Here is a 16,335-nt window from a genome sequence, read left to right on the forward strand (position 1 = left end):
GAAAAAGGACCACATCCATGGCCACATGAAGAGAGGGGGGAAGAGAGAGGGAACAAGGGAACAAGAGTATAAGAGGTAAGGGAACAAGAGCTTAAGAGAGAGAGAGGAGTGGCCAAGTAACCCCTTTTATAGTGAGCTGAGCTACCTTGCTGTTGCCAGGTGATGTGGGGCCGGGCATACCTAGCTGTAGCCAGGTGACTGTGGGGGTGGAGTCCAACCAGAATACCAGGAGCTTGGGGCATTGCCTACATGACTGATGGCCACAGGATTATGGAGTTGAGAGTTCATGGTGTCAGTAGCCTAATGTCTGGGAGCATAGCTCATGGTTCCGTCCCTGGTAGAACTTTCTATTGGGTCTTTGGAGTAAGCCTCATTCAACCAGAACACAGACTGCCTTTCACTGTCCAATACAGAGAGACTTCCGATGCTATAGGTTTGCAGCGTCAAAGACCTATTGCTTAAAGAACCAATGGATCTTTTGTCTCCAAAGCTCTACTAAGGCCCCTGCCCCCTCCATCTGTATGTTACTTTCATAATAGACATTTTGTGTTTTACAAAGGAAAGTTGGATGCTAAGTCATGAAGCTGCACTTGGCTAACACTAAGATTGACAAGAGAAACCACCAGGTAGCAGCAGGGTGGACTACTGTCCTGCCACATGGTAAGATATTTAGCAAGAAGTTTAAGGACCAAGTACCAAGAAAATGTGGGAACACATGTGCACTGGAGAGATAAAGAAGTGAATGGAAGCCTGATGCACAGGACACACCTTTAACCCCAGCGCTCAGGAGGCAGAGGCAGGCAGATCTCTCTGTGCATTCAAGGCCGTTCCTACACAGCAAGTGCCAGGCCACTCAAGGCTACAGAGTAAGACCCTATCTTGAAAACACAACTTCTACCACTACCACAACAAAACTCACAGATTACATCCAGGTGAAGTTAGAGGGAGGTGAGCAGACACTAGGGTGAGGAGGCTTAGCATGGGAGAAGCCCTGACACAAGGCACAGCAGAGCTGTCAGCCTAGGGCTGAGATCAGCACCCACCTCTGTCACAGGACACTGGGTCCTTGCTCAAACTCTGCAGCATTCACTTCCCCGTGCTCCTCCACCGCTGACACCTTTACAGTCTTGGCACACCCTCTGTCCCCACTCTGCTTGGAAGTGTCCCCTGCATCTAGGCAGAAAGCACATTAGGCCAACATGAGCTCTCACTGAACACTGGAATTATTTTGGTCTTTGCCTTTCTGAGTCTGTTGTTCTCTGTATCCTTTACTTAGAACATAGTGGTCTCTTGGTTGCTTCCTAGACATTCAAAGCCCTAGCACAATCAATCCTTAGAACTTCTAAGAGGTGGACAGAAGTCAGGAGAGGGGATATGCACACATCCCTTCTAAGGAATGGCAGCCTGCCTCTGGGGGTTCTGATAGGAACATTGGTAGCTCTGAACCTGCATTTCCAGCCTGATTGTTTTGTTGTCTTCAAGGACTAAGCTAAGCAAGGTTTTTTATGATCACATGCAGGGTTCCTGCTGCCTAAGGTTTCTCAAAGACTGAATCTATCCCTGCTTTTGACTCCCATGGGAGATGACTGAGCTGAATTTGCATGCAATGATCAGCTGGGCTATACAGACACCGCTCATCCAGAAACATGGCTCCTTGGACATCAACCTAGTATGTATGGAAGGAAAATGATGAAAGGAATGCATCCAGTTGACACGTGATAGAGCAGGGCCTCAGGTCCCAAGGCTGCAATCCTGAATCAGTAGTGATCCCTCCACTCTGTGAACCCAGCTCTCTGACCTAGGTCCGGCTGGTTCCAGGGGTGTCCCAGGATATTATCATGGGAATCCCAATAAAGATCAAAACTGAGCTCCTCAAGATGTTGCACAAGGCCAGCAGGGACCCAACAACAGGACAACCCTGGTTTCAACACAAACGTATTCCATATAGCCTTTGTCACATAGCTCACTGCAGGAGGCAACATTCCTGACCTTGTCCTCCTGTCCTTCTGGTGCTGAGAAAAATTAGTCTTTGTCTCTTAGACAGATGCCTGCAGGAACTTGCGGATTCCACAGTAAGACAGGACCAATGTCCTCAGCAGGAACTCCCTGGATGGGGAACTTGGAGTCCATTGCTACCTGCACTGAGAGGCCTCAACAGTGCTGTGTGGGCTCCTCAGCAGACATTCTTCCTCACTCTGTTTCTATGGAGGATCCCAAGGTGTGCCCACACCTGCCTGTGAGACAGGTCTAGACTACAGAGGCCAGGACACAGTCCTGGTTTCCCATTGCTCAGTTATGCTGAACTCTCCACTGATGTAGCCATGGAAATACATTGCTGTTATTTCTTTACTCAATTTGAGAGATTTTTCAGTGTTTGATGTTATTTTACATTTGAAACCAGGAGCTATAGAACCAAGGAAACCTGCCTGAAGCATTACTGGGAAAGCACCTAGGAATGTGAGGTCCTGGTGATTCTACTGTATCCTGCAGGGCTCTGTCATACTCTGTGATGTCACAGTGTAGTAGTGACAATGGCTCTTGGTGTGTTTGTTCAGTGCCATGGACACGTTGGCGACACTGAGCAGGTTACTTGGGAGAAAGAACAGAGAGCACAGAGACACCAGAGAGGAGCAGAGGGGTGCTGGCCTTCAGACGCATGGTAAAACAGCAAGAGATACGTGATGGTGGCAGGGTGCAGTGAGCTCTGGGCAAAACTTGGGAGCTTCCTGGAGGAGGTAGGCTGGAGCTGGGCTTTCCAGAAATGGGAATCAGGAGCCGGGTTCTCTGAGAAGCAACTGGACTTCTGTACTTGCCAAAGTTCCTGAAAGTCAAGTTATGTAATGTAGTCTCTCCACCCCCAGCCTGGAACCTGCTTGCTCAAGGGTGGAGTTTCCTGCTCATTTGTTCTGCCATGCCCACTGCTGGACCGTGCTGCTTTGCTGCTTGGAGCCACACACGTGTTCACCCTGCTACTGGACCCCGAGTTATTTGGCGGGAATCGGGTCCCCTCCCCCTTCCTTTATAACTGAGTGTCTGAACTAGTAAAATGGAGCTTTGATCAGAGACTTGGCTCCATTTCTTCTTTTGCCCCGTCTAGTTCCTCTCTTTTCAGCTCGAGTGGCCATCTCAGTCGAACCGTTCTCGTTGTGAGCTGCTGGCCGGCCACAACAATCTAAAACATGAGTTCATTTATCTCAGAAGTCAAGAGCTGGGAAGGGCACAGATGTTTGCTGAGAGCTCCTGGCTTTTATCCTTATGGTTGGGAGAAGAAGCCATGAAGAAGGGACAGGTTAGTGAAGTGGCCTCAACTCGGGGCAGGAAATCACTGTACTTCCTGCCCAGTGGATTCCTTTAGGAGCAGTGGCTATCTGATACTAACAAGAGGACAAGACAACTGCTCTGTCCACGTCTTATGATCTTAGGTTTGTGAGTCACCAGATTTGGGTGGCAGACAGTTCTCTAGTGCAGGAAGCACTGGGTGAGCCAGTGGACAAGCACAAAGACTTGCTCTTAGCTGCCAGTTCTGGGTCTTCTGGGCTGTGAATGGGATGACTCATGAGTGTAGTGACCATGGTATACCTCTACATGGCTGCTGTGTCTACAACCATGTGCAGTGTGGCCTAGACAGGAATCAGGGCATCTATAGCATGTGAACACTTGTAGACTTTGCCATGTGTTTCTCTGAAAACACATTCTTCAATGTTCTGAAGCCAAGTTGGAGCTGATGCAGCTGTGAATATGCCTGAGGAGGCTGTGGCCTTGGTCTCTTGAAGCATATGCTACGGGAGCCAGAGGAAACCATATCCATCTCTCTACAGACCTATATGAAAGTTGACCTCCACAGCCTGAGTTTTCAGAGGCAGCCAGGGCAGGTCTCATCTGTTAGTTTATTCCTCATCATACCTCACTGTGTTCAGGTTAGACTGTGAAGAAGTGGAGTGTAGAGAAGGTGCTGTCCCTCAGCTGTTGCATCTCAGTTTCTATGGAAGATGCTTCAAGTCTTCATACAGGCCAAAGAGCTGAGAAACAATCACATGCAATGGATTCTTTGTTGTGTAGTAGGGGCTCAGCACATAGAGTTGTGTTGTCACACACTTCATTGTTCACATTGGCAAGTTCTCTCAAACCACCAGGACACGATGGTTTCCCAGGCTCCCTCTTTAATTCTCATCTCTGCAGGCAACCTCCACACCTTGCCTTCTCGATTCACTAGTCTATCCTACTTTATCTTCTCTCCCTTGTATTGTTTCTGTGCATGTGTGCACACTCGTGTGTGTGTGTTTGGTGTGTTCACACAGTTACTAGATTCATCAAGTCACCTGACTCCCAGCACAGACAGTCAAACTGGCTGGAACAGTTCTTCCTCCACTAGAGAACTGCATTCCACCCCCACTTGCTGACTGAGTTTTATGCCACTTTAGGGACACCTTGCTGCTAAACTCTTGTGGAAGCCTGTGTGGGCAAGCTGTGACTCCCCGTGGGTCAGTGTCAGAATGTTCTTCCCAATAGACAGCCTTCTAGAAAGAGCTGCTGTAGCTGCCTGCGGCCACGTGAACTGGGTTCCCCTGAAAGGCGGGCTGGCGATGAAAGAGATCAGAAGGTAAGAAAAGAACGAGGCCAAGACAAGCCTTTCTGTTCAAAGCCTCTCAAGTTTACTGAGAGCCCGTGCTTATAAAGAGGGAGGCCCATCCTCTGCCAGCCTATTCTTGGTGCCTGGAGCCAGCCCATAGGTGATCTACACGGTCTCCCTCCAGAACTTCTCAAGGATCCTTCAGCAGGAAGCAGAGCCTTGGATAAGAGCAAATAGAGCCATCAAGGTCAGAAGGCTCTATCCTAGGTAATCTCCTTCTTAGTGGCAGCAAGGTCAAAGTCTGGATCAGCCCGATTCAAGGCTGAGGGAGGCTACAAGTTGCAAAAACTTTGATTTCATTATTTGTATTTGAAAGCAAGGACATGAAGGAAATGTGATTGTCTTTATCTCTGTGGGAAAGGAAGAGAGCTGGGAGATTTTTTATTTTTTCTTACATAACCAGATTAAACCATAAGCCTGGCCTATTTCCTCACTGTAGTTGGATATGCTTAAGGTAGTGAAAGATCCTGACAGAATGTAAAAGGTCAGCCCTGAAATTGGCAAAATAGATTTCATTGTTAGTAGAACTAGCTTCACTGATTTAGAAAAATAGAGGTGCACAATGCTCTGGCTGATCCTCGAACCTGTGTGTCTGCCAATGTTCTGACCAGGTGTGTGCCCATTGCTGCACCTCACTGCCAGGTGTTTGTGATATTGGTTGCTGGGAAAGAGTCAGGAAATCTCCCCAGCAACTATAGTCGGGGCCAATCTGGAGTGCTGCACCTTCATTAGACACTTTCCTTGCTTTCCTCCCATACCCATTTCTTGAGGAATCAATCATTTTAGAATAGATATTGTTTAGATCTGGAAATCCCCTACTCCCCCCTTCTCCTTCCCCCCCCCCCGTGAGGGCCTATAAAAACTGGGTCCTCTTTCCCCTCGAGGTCGACTCTTCTACCCCTGCGTGGGATATGAGTCGTCCCCAGAGCTCTGGCTTTCCCTGAATAAAGCCTCATGTGGTTTGCAACAAGCTCGGTCTATCATGAGTTCTTGGGTGTCCACTATTGTCCTGAGGCCTGAGCGAGGGGCTCCTTTCGGAGTCTTTCAGTAGTTTGAGTTCACCTTATGTTTTGCTATGGGTTAGTGAAGGTTTTCTAGAGTAACAACTCAGAGAAATAGTTTCACATTCCCTTCCTTGTTCTTCTCTCCTCTCCTCTCCTCTCTCTTCTCTTTTTCTCTCTCTCTCTCTCTCTGTATATATATGTAATACCCCATGTATATGTATATGGGGTATTAGAATCTATCTGGCCAATTGTGGTGCCATGTGCCAATCAGATTTGCTAAAGGAGCCAGAGGCATGAGGACAATGAGTTCAAGGCCAGCCTAGGTGCACATTTTAGGGCTGACAAGATGCCCCAGCATAAAGGTCAGGCTCAAACCCAAAGACACAAGAGTTTATTAGAATGGATAATAGGCTGTATAATCAAACAATGGTTACCTATCAAGGCAGATCCTAGAATCTATTGTAGTGCAGTTCCTGAAGTGGCCAGATGTCTCATCAGGTCTTCAGTATATGCCTGTGATTCAGAATGTTGAAGATGTTGGCTCTAATAATAGTGAAGAGGTGACAAGCAGAGAAGGAGAGAGAGCTTCCTTCTTCCATTTTTTTTTTTTTTCGGAGAAGACACAGACCACTTTTATTGCTTGTCAGGGTGGCTGAGGGGGCCAATGGTCTGTCCAGAACAATAAAAGTGCCCTCAGCGGATGTGGGCCATGTCACCAAGAAAGGGTGTCTTCATGCAGCCAGTGCACAGCTGGTCCATCCAGAGGGGCGCCTCGTGCTGCAGGCGTGTGCGGCGCGGGTAGAAGGTGAAGTCTACACGGTAGTTGAGCAGGCAGCTGAGAGAGGCCATGTAGAGGTCGGAGAAGCGCACGAGGCGCCGGGAGAAGTAGATAGGGTTGTGGAAGGTGCGGAAGATGCTCCCGAACTGGACGTTGAATAGGGCCTTTGTGATGCATCTCAGTTCTTGCAGCTCCTTCATCCAGGTAGCCAGCACCTGCCGTGACTCTGCATCCTGATAGGTCTGCATGCGCTCCAGCAGCCCAGTGAGAGCCTGCTGCCAGGTCAGCGAGTGCATGTACTGCTCTGTGTTGATGATGCGGATCTCGCACTCCAGCTCAGGGATGATGGCTCCCGTGCGCCATCCGTGCCGCAGCATGAGATCCGCCAGGTCACTGTAAAGGTGGTCACCGAAGTAGAGCACACGTGGCCCTCGCCATTCCGTCAGACGAAGAAAATCAAACAGGTTTCACTGCCGATAGATCTTGCCCTTCTCTAGGCGAGTGATACGGTCCCAGTGGAGGGAGCCCTTCTCGTCAAGCTTGCGAAAAGGCTTGCGCCTGTCGGTGAAAAAGTTGGGCTTGTCTGCCTGGACGATGACCACGTCGAAGAGTTGGCGCCAATTGGGACCTACCATATGCCGCATACCTTCGTCCACAAAGCTGAAGGTAATGAGGAACAGCTGTTTCCCGTGGGCCACCAGGCGGCTCAGCACCGCAAATGTCTCATCTCCTCTCAGGATGTACTTCTCCATGTCTTGCTCAATCCACTGGTACATGAGGCCCTTTACATGCACATCACGGATAGCATCCGTCACATCCTTGTAGAGGTGTACTTGGTCAAACTCCAGGCCATGGCCCAGAAAGTAGTCCACCACACAGGACAGCAGAGCCATCTCTGGGAGCGAGAAGATGTTCATGAACTGCTTGATAGATGGGCCCTTGCCGTAGAAGCCGCTCATCTGGTAGAGTGGGATGTGCTGGGTGCTGCCGTACAGGTCAATCACTTCTTCATCCGGCACAGGCTTGAGGCCCCTGTAGGCTGTTCCCAGTTGTACATAGTGAAAAGCGTCAATTTTCATCAGAAGGCTCTTCTGAATGTCGTAGTGCAGGCCACGGATGGCAAAGCTGGGGTCATAGTCATACTTCTGGATCCCCTCAGGATACTTGTAGTGCTCTATCAAGATGTCCCGGGCAGCATTGAAGATTTCAGGGTGCAGTGCATCCGCATACTGGGCCAGCGTGTAGTCGTAGTCAAAGCCATAGACTTCGATGTCACTCAGGCTGATCTCATTGTTGGCATAAATAGCTGCTGGGTTTTAGGAAGCTGCAGACCTCAGGGGGCAGAGGGTCGTGCACCAGCCTCCGCATGTCCTGGTAATGAGCCCATAAGTGCGCGCTGAGGTCCGCGCCGTCTGCGGGCACCGAGCGCGGGGTGCTGGGGCAGTGGGCTCTGGGACCCGGCGGGCCACAGCCAGGGCAGGAGGGTGAGGACGAGGCGGCCCGCGGTCCGCCGTGGCCTCTGCACAGCAGCCAGCGCCTAGCTGTCGCCCGCAGTCCGGCACCCGCCATGCCCCCTGCGCGCTGCCCTGAAGTAGACAACTAGACAACCAAGACTTGCCATCACAGGCTACTTAAGTGATAAAAATGAGAAGTGTTTGTTTTCATTGGTCTTCATCTCAAAAGCCCTGAGTTTTCTGCTCTCCCATGTGGGTCTTTGGAATGTCCCTTGATAGGCAGAGTCTTAGCCTGACTGGTCACAGGGAAGGTCAACAAACTGCCCTGTGGCCTCACCCTGGCCTCTAAAGATCCTATTCCCAAACCAGGGTCACATTCCCTTTTACTGGGTTGGGGCTTCAACATGGGAAAGGCACAGTCCAACCATCCATCACAGAGTATAAAGTTCAGGAAGGGCACAGGAGGCATGTGTAGGGTAGAGTATATTAGCTCTGTTGGAGTATTTATATTCTAGGCTGATCACGGGCAACCGTTTCATCTACAGAGACTGTCACTAAAACGAGAAGGACTTCTTAAATTTTGTGTGGTCTGGTTAGACTGTGCTGAAATACCAGGCAGGGCTTTCTTCTGAGAGACTCACCTCGTTCTAGAGAGGTGGGAGAGTTGACATCCACAATGGGACACTCAGTTCTGGACTCTCAGGATGAGCCAGCACAAAGCCCCCTGTGTTGGCTTACTGTGTGCACACCCTTCTGTGTGCCAGGTTTGGGCTGAATGAAGCTCTGTGTGCCATGTCCCTGCCTCTGGAATTGGGCATTCCTGAGATAGCTAACATCATCTAGTGTGTCCTGCTGGTGTGCTACAGTCCCTGAAAGACACACTACACACCACATTGCTCACTTGTTCTGGGGTACATGAGTAGATGGAAGCAGCCACAGTCCAGATTTCTGAATGATTGTCAATCCAGCTTAATGTGCTCCAGCTCTTTATTTCAGGGCTACCTGTAAGTTTAAACTACCTGTAAGGTGAAGTGGGTGCTGGTAAAGCCCCGGGGAAAGGCACCTTACTATCCTGGTCTTTTGTGTCCTCTCCCTTCCCTTCTCATGTTCAAGTGGATATTCTCTATAAAGCCGGTCGTGTCACCTTTCCTTGTACGGGTCTATGATTCACAAAGAATGATACCCCAGACTCAAACAGTATGCTACAGCAAAGAGCATCCATCCAGCAGAGAACCTTCATGCAGCGGTCCACCATACATCAGGATGGAAGACAGGGGTGTGGGCTTTGCAGGGTCAATTTAAAGCCTTTTAGGGTAGGGGTAGGGGAACTTATACCTTTCTTTCTCTTGATTGGCTCACTCTATCTCCAGGGATATAGGGACCTTTGTGATTTGTTAAAGCTCTGCGGAGTTTGGGCTACTTTTGCTGATTATACTTGGCTCACGCTAGGTGGTAGGGCAGCGTCTAGAGCTCCTGTTTTGCTGCCCTTGAGGTTGTCTCAGGCTAGGTGATGGGACAGCTTCCTGAGGGGTGATTTTTCCTGGAATTGACTTGTTTTGGACTTTTCCAGTTCTGGGACACAGAAATGTAGGCCTAGTCTCCTAAACTGCCGTTTGCAGATTGTCATAAAGTCAGCGTGGCTCTGGCTGGTTAGTCCTTTCATCCTAAGGGCATGTGCATTGTCACAGGTGGCTCTGGGTGAAGCAGCAGTGGCATGCCGCATATTCTCCCCATGGTGGAGACATGTTAGATTGTCCCACTGAGAACACCCTTACATAGCCATGTCTTCTCACTAGCATTCGGCTTTTCTCAAACTTGTGCTCTGGAATGGGCCATGACTCCTCCTGCGAGTGTTTGCTCTTAGTGTCTGTGGCTGACCTGGGGGGGGGGAGCCCCAGTCCTTACTACCTCAGGTGTCCTGTGGGTAGTTGATTACACCTTTGCTAACATCATGATGGCTGGAATGTGTTCTGCTGGAGCCATTTGGGAAAGTTTCCTCATCGCCCATGGAACTCATCTTTGTTCTGACAGGACACCCACAGTCACCCACCACCCACACACAGCCCTGTGGATCTCCCCAAGCTGCTTGTTCAGTTCAGGGGACTGATATTTTCTCCCTGTCATCCTGACCTACTTTCCTACCAATTTGCATTACCCATGTTATTGAATAAAGGGCATGAAGAGAAGTCATTCCTGGACTGTGCTTGGCAAGTGAATCGTCTTCGAAGCAGTGCAAGTAGTTTAGTGAGGGGAGGGGTCTCTGGCTTTGGAGTGGGTCTCAGGGAACTGTCCTGGAAAAGGCATCTTGGCTTCTGGTGGTTTAGTTAGGTAGATAGGTGTGGGCTGGTGGAGGCGACCCTAAGCAATCCACCCTCCGGACATTCTATTGTATCCTGGAGATGCCTTGGACTTCTCTGTGACATCACAGAGAAGTTGGGAAAGTTTCCAGGTGTGTTGTGGCAACAGCACCTGCCTTAAGCCTTCAGTCAGTGCTTACAGGTTTTACATATAAACATGATGGCAAGACTGAGGACTCTAGTTGGGATAGAGATTGGAGGGCCTACAGAGACCAGAGAGAAGCAGAAGGAAGCTGTCCTTCACTCTCAGTGCATAACAGGAAGAAACAAATGGTTCTGGAAAGGCAGGGTGAGTCCTGGGAGGGAGGGAGGAAGATGGGGTGGGGTGGGAGAGAGGAACTTGTTGATGGAGGTGGGGCTTGAGCTGGTCTTCCTGTGGTAGGGCTCAGCAGCTGAGACTCTGGGAAGGGAAGGTCTATCCTGCTTGTCTGGCTTCCTAGAGCATAGACCCAGGTCACCGACTTCGGATGGTTCTTTTGGATCCCTCAGGAATCTGCCACTGCTGTTCTAGGACCCCCTTAATTTCATTCTGAGTGCAAAGCAGGCCAGCAGGAGGCTCAGAGAAATTAAGGATGTGTCTCTCTCAGGTTGGGGTTTCGATATACAAAGGGACTTCAGGACTTACCTCTGAAAAGGTCAGCTCAGGAACTTTAGAAATCCCACCAGACCCCTCCCCTCCTGGAAGCAAATGGTCAGAAAGAACATAGGCGCCCCTCCCCTGTGGAAGGGAGGGGTAATTACATTCCTCAGACCACAGGGAGGAGGGACCGACCCCTGGGCTCATAGACACATTCTGAGATCATTGGCCACCCACCTCATTCCCTATAGATCAATCAGTTTAGAAGTCACACTGTTCTGCCAATCACATTGTGCCTAATGGCTGCTGCCTGGGGAACTGTATAAAGGCTCATAGGACAGGCTGCTTGTGGTTGTTCTCTCTCTCTCTCTCTCCCTCCATGTGCAGGACGACCCCAACACGTAGGAACAATAAATTCCTTTTGCTTTTTGCATCAGTTTCCAGCTCTGTGTCTGTGTGTGTGTCTGTGTGTCTGTGTCTTTGTGTGTGTGTATCTGTGTCTGTGTGTGGGTGTCTATGTGTGTGTGTCTGTGTGTGTGTGTCTGTGTGTGTGTGTCTGTGTGTGGGTGTCTGTGTCTGTGTGTGTGTATCTGTGTGTGTGTGTGGGTGTGGGTGTGTCTGTGTCTGTGTGTCTGTGTGGGTGTCTGTGTGTGTGTCTGTGTGTGTCTCTGTGTGTGTATCTGTATGTGTGTGTGGGTGTCTGTGTGTGTGGGTGTCTGTGTGTGTGTGGGTGTGTCTGTGTCTGTGTGTGTGTGTGTGTCTGTGTCTATGTCTGTGTGTGCATGCTGGTATCCCGCCAGATCCTGGAAGTGCAGAGTCTGTGGTGGACCATGACCATCTCCCTGTCTTAAACTTTCCAGGTGTTACCAGTGCTGAGGTCTGGGATGGCCACTGTGAGCAGCACTCCCTGGGGACCTTGTGATGATCACCTTGGTGGCACATTGGAATCAGCTGGAGAGTATATAAAACATTCTTGTTTTGTGCCTACTCCCTAAAATATTGATTATATATGTTCTGGGCATTCATGTACTTCCCAGGATGGAGAATCTGTCTTGTGAAGACAGGAGACATATCCTCACAGTTTTATAAGGGTGGGGGATGGGAGTTTGGTGCACACCAGCCAGCCAAAATCCTGTGTCCTCCTTAGAGAGCTAGTCTATTTCTGCAGGCCCACTGAGGCAGCTCATGTAACCTTGTTCCCACCAATTGTAATTTCTGTCTTTGCTGGCCTTGGCTAAGATAGCAAGTTTAAAAAGCACCAGGATGTCCCTAAGTATGTATGTATAGGTGCCAGAATGTGACACCCACTGATCTGTTGTAGTCCAGGACATAGCTTGAAATCATGTGACCTTGAGCCATGGTTCTTTGCTCCTGGTGCCACACCCAACCACAGGCTGAATTTTGAGCTTGAGATGCAGAAGAGGGAGTGTGGGGCAGTGGACAGTACCACGAGACAGAAAACCTGGTAAGGCTGAGCGGACTCAGAAACCCTGGCAATTCTCATAGCTGAGAACGGTAGGCATTTAAATCGACTTCTGACCAGGTTCCTGTCCTAAAACACATGACCACCATACCCCATGGAGAGGACTGTGACAATCTGAGTATCGGCAATCCCTGGAGCCCCTCCTCGTGCAGAGGAGGCATCCCTAACATCTCAGATAAAGCCAATAGAAAATATCTGCCTCTAGACCCCAATCCACCCCAAAATGTATATAAGACCCTATCCATAAGGAATCAAGTACACAAGTTATGTCACCAAAGACCGTCTGAGAGTACCTGTTATCTAGCTGTAACATGCTAAGGGATGAATATTCTCTCCCAAAGATTTCTTCTCTGGAAGCTGCTCTAGCCTACCTCTTCCTGCTTGGTGGCTCCGACCTTGCTCCTAGCCACACTCTGCGTTGTCCTCTCTCAGAAGGTGTATGGCCTCTACCTGCTGATGTTTGCCAATACCATAGATAGATAAGCATAGGTCAGGGCCACTTCCTGTTCTGGGACGTACATGGATCCCTTTGGGTGTCAGGGTTTTCAGAAGTACTTAGAGTCTTTCTGGAATGTGGCTGTTCTCTGGATTTGGCCTGCCTCTAGGCGATGCTGACATAGTTACTGTGGACTCCAGTCTGAGGCTGTCTGCGGACAAGAGATCTGGCAGGGATGGTGGTAGTTGGAGGTGGGGAGGCAGATAAAGGCTGGCTGGGCTTCATTATTTCTCACTGTGGTTCAGCATCCTCCACCCCCGGCTCCTGAGTGAGTGGACTCAGCTGAAGATGAAGTGAAGACGTTGAGGCAGGAGAACAGAGAGCTGCAGAGGAAGCAGAGTGTGGTGCAAGAGTCCTGTGAGGAGGCAGAGAGGCTCTGTGAGGAGGCCACGAGAAGATCTGTGAGATGAGGGCAGAGCAGCAGCTCTCTCTGCACCTGGCGCAGCTCTTGGTTCACGCTGTAGACACCTGAGGAGCAGCTTCTTGGGCCTGTTTCCCTGAGTGGTGCTGGAGAGTTCTCCCTTCCTGGATCTATGTCCTTCTTGGTTGTCTGGCAATCTGCATAGCTCTCAGCCCCATCCATGAACAGAACATCCCAGAGTGCTGTGTATTGTGGTAAATCTCCTAGCCAAATATGCCCGGGCAATGAAAACACAACTCAATTAGTATGAATACATGCTGTGTGCCTAGATTGCTACCACTACACTGCCATCTTCCCCATATAAGAGACCCCTTAGAACTTGTGGTTTCTCCAGGCTAGGTGCTTCTGCTCCACTTTCCTTCCTCTTCCTCCATCATCCTCCCTCTCTCCTTTACTTCCAAAACCTTCAGTTCCACCTTCCCCTCTTTCTCCACCCAATCACCAGCTCTAGCCTTTATTTTACAAATTAAGGTGGGAAGCAGGTTTACAGGGAATCACCTGAGTGCTGACTCATCCCTTGTTCACAACCACTCACAGGAGAACAGAATTAACATCAATAGTCAGCCCTAGGGCTATCCGCAAGGTATGTGCTGCTCCAGTCACTTCTGATATGACCCAGCCTGTCTTGGAGGTCATTATCTGTGCAGTGTAGTTATATCACTGGTGCTATTTTCTAGAAAACTGGAGGCAGATGGCTCTTCTGTCCAGGAAACAGTGTGTTTGAGCCTAGCAGTTTCTGAAGATTGTGTACCCCTTACCCCCTTCTGAGCTTGCTGGTATGATCTGAGTACCCTGTCCCTTAGAACTTCACTCAAATCTTCCTAATGTAGTCCATAATCTAGCAGTGGGTTAATTGTGGAGGACAGTGACTCCTCCTGACACTATAGCTCCTTCAGGAATATCACCTTCAGAGATAAGTTCTTACCCGTGGGCAGATTTGCATGCAGCACATTCCTGCTGACTCCTGGCTCTCTGCAAGTGTACATTGGTTTCCTGTGAGAAGGTTCTCTTGTTAAGAGTAGACTTGGGGGTTGGTGAGGTGATCCCATGCAGGGATCTGAGCTGTAGGAATAATCCAAGCCTTCACTGTAGTCCTGTGTAGGTTCTCTAGAGGCCTGCAGAGAGGATCCCTTCCTGGTTAGTCCACATTCTCCTGGCATCTAATCAAGGCCTTGCCTATCTCTTCTGAACTGCGACTCATGATGCCTATGCTGCTATTTTTCAAAAATAAGGTTTCTACATATCAGACGAATGCTCTGTTTTTCCAGTCCAGCATGATGGGTATGTCTCAGTTCAAATGCTAGGAGTTTTAAAGGCTGAGGAAAAAAAAAATCTCTGCCCAGGTCTTCTGACCCTTCTCCCCTGGGGATGCCCAGAATGACCTCTGAAAGGTCATGGTGCATTGTCCAGTTGAGTAGAGCTGGTGGAGGCTCAGCAGCCAACATGGCAGGTCCCCAACAGGCCTGTGTCTCAGCTACCTTCCTCCTCTAGGTGTGAAAAAGTCCAGCATGAACTCAGGTCACAGACCAGGACCAGAGCCTCCTGTAGATAGAGCTGCTGCAGAATGAGCAATGAGTATGCCTGGTAAGTGAGCCACCATTGAGCCATCCTTAGCAACCAGGCATCCATGGAGTAGGTTTTTGTCCTTGACCTTGGTTTCCTTTGTGGGAATGGGCACTGATTCTGTGTAGCCAGTGTCCCAGCCAGGATGCTTCTGAGTCTGATTGCCTTTCCTTGTCTTACAGCACCCTTGAGAGACCTGAGGAGGATGAAGGAAAACCCAGACAACTTGAATCCATGACAGTCTTCAGTCTAGGATCAAGGCCTCCTCACAAAAGCCATCTCCTCGTAGCTGAGAACTCAACAGTGAGTCAGATATCAACCACACGCAGAGCATAGGGTCCTCTCTCAGTCATTGCTGAAGCTGACTCTGTGTCAGACACAAGAGTTGCTGAAGAGAGTTCACTGCAGTGAGGATGACCATCTGTCTCTCGGGGCAGCCACTTGACCGTCAACAACAACAACAACAACAACGACTGTGGATGTTGCTGCTGATCTTGTGCACTGTGGATTCAGATGCTGAGTTCTGTACCCCAAGATCAAGTTGCAGTCTGGACATGGGTATTGTACTGACCAATGTGCTGTAAATAATGCTCCTCAATAATCTCTGATTGGGTAACAAAAGGCCAGAGCCTGTGACTGGGCAGGGGAGAGAGGAAGGTGGGACTTGGGATCGAGTATGGGGTCTCAGAATAGGGACCACGAAGAGAAGGGACTGGGAAGAGAAAGGAGATCACCATAAAGCAAGATGGACAATGTGGATGGACCATGAGCACATGACCAAGAGAAGCTTACCCTGAGAGCATCTGTGCAATAGAGCAAGACTCAACTGTCAAGTGATGGGCCATTTATCTGGGTATTAATAGACAATGCAGGCCATAATAGTCTCAGAACCTGATCAGTTTAGGCTTGCAGGTTTCTGTGTCTTTTATTCAAAAGCTGAATGGGATAGAGCGAGGCAGAAATCCCCCATAAAAGTTACTAGTATGTGTGGATTGTATAGGTTCACAGCCTGGACCGAAGTGACCAGTCTTGAGAAAGGATTTATAGAGAATGTCTGAGCTGTCTTCGACTTCTTTGGGCAGCCGATGTTCCGTATCAAGCAGATGGACTTGCAGATATTTATCTCCTTTGGAAGGAAAGGTTTGAGCAGAGGAAATGCTGTGACCCAGGTAGTACTGGGGGCTGCTCTTCTCCACAGAGACTGGGGTTCCACACTTGCCGAGGATGCACTGGGGAGGGCCTCAGAGTGCTGCTGAGGCACATCCAACACTGCATCCGGGAGGAGGCTGAGAGTGTAAATTAGCGCTGTCCTGGTGGATTATAAAAGACACTTTAGAGTAGACTAAAGAGCATTCAAAAGACTTTGAACAAAAGCCTGTAACATATCTCATCCTTGGCCTTGGGAGGGCTTCACTACAAAGTCCCACAGAGGCATGGCTACACTTGTCTTGATAGAAATATTACAGTCTGTGACTGCCTTCCTACCCTGTGCCCCAAGGCCAGTCACAGAGTGTAGGTCAGTGTCTCTAAGTCTGCAGTGAAAGAATACTAAATAGCTTTATTTTTTGGCCT

The 16,335-nt window shown here is 49.4% G+C and overlaps 1 pseudogene; it reads right to left on the reverse strand.

Moving 5' to 3' along the window:
• Nucleotides 1-6,318: 6,318 nt before the first annotated feature.
• Nucleotides 6,319-7,981, reverse strand: LOC110309590 (annotated as a pseudogene).
• Nucleotides 7,982-16,335: the final 8,354 nt, after the last annotated feature.

The sequence above is a fragment of the Mus caroli genome, chromosome 14 (assembly GCF_900094665.2).
Source record: "Mus caroli chromosome 14, CAROLI_EIJ_v1.1, whole genome shotgun sequence".
NCBI classification, from domain to species: domain Eukaryota; kingdom Metazoa; phylum Chordata; class Mammalia; order Rodentia; family Muridae; genus Mus; species Mus caroli.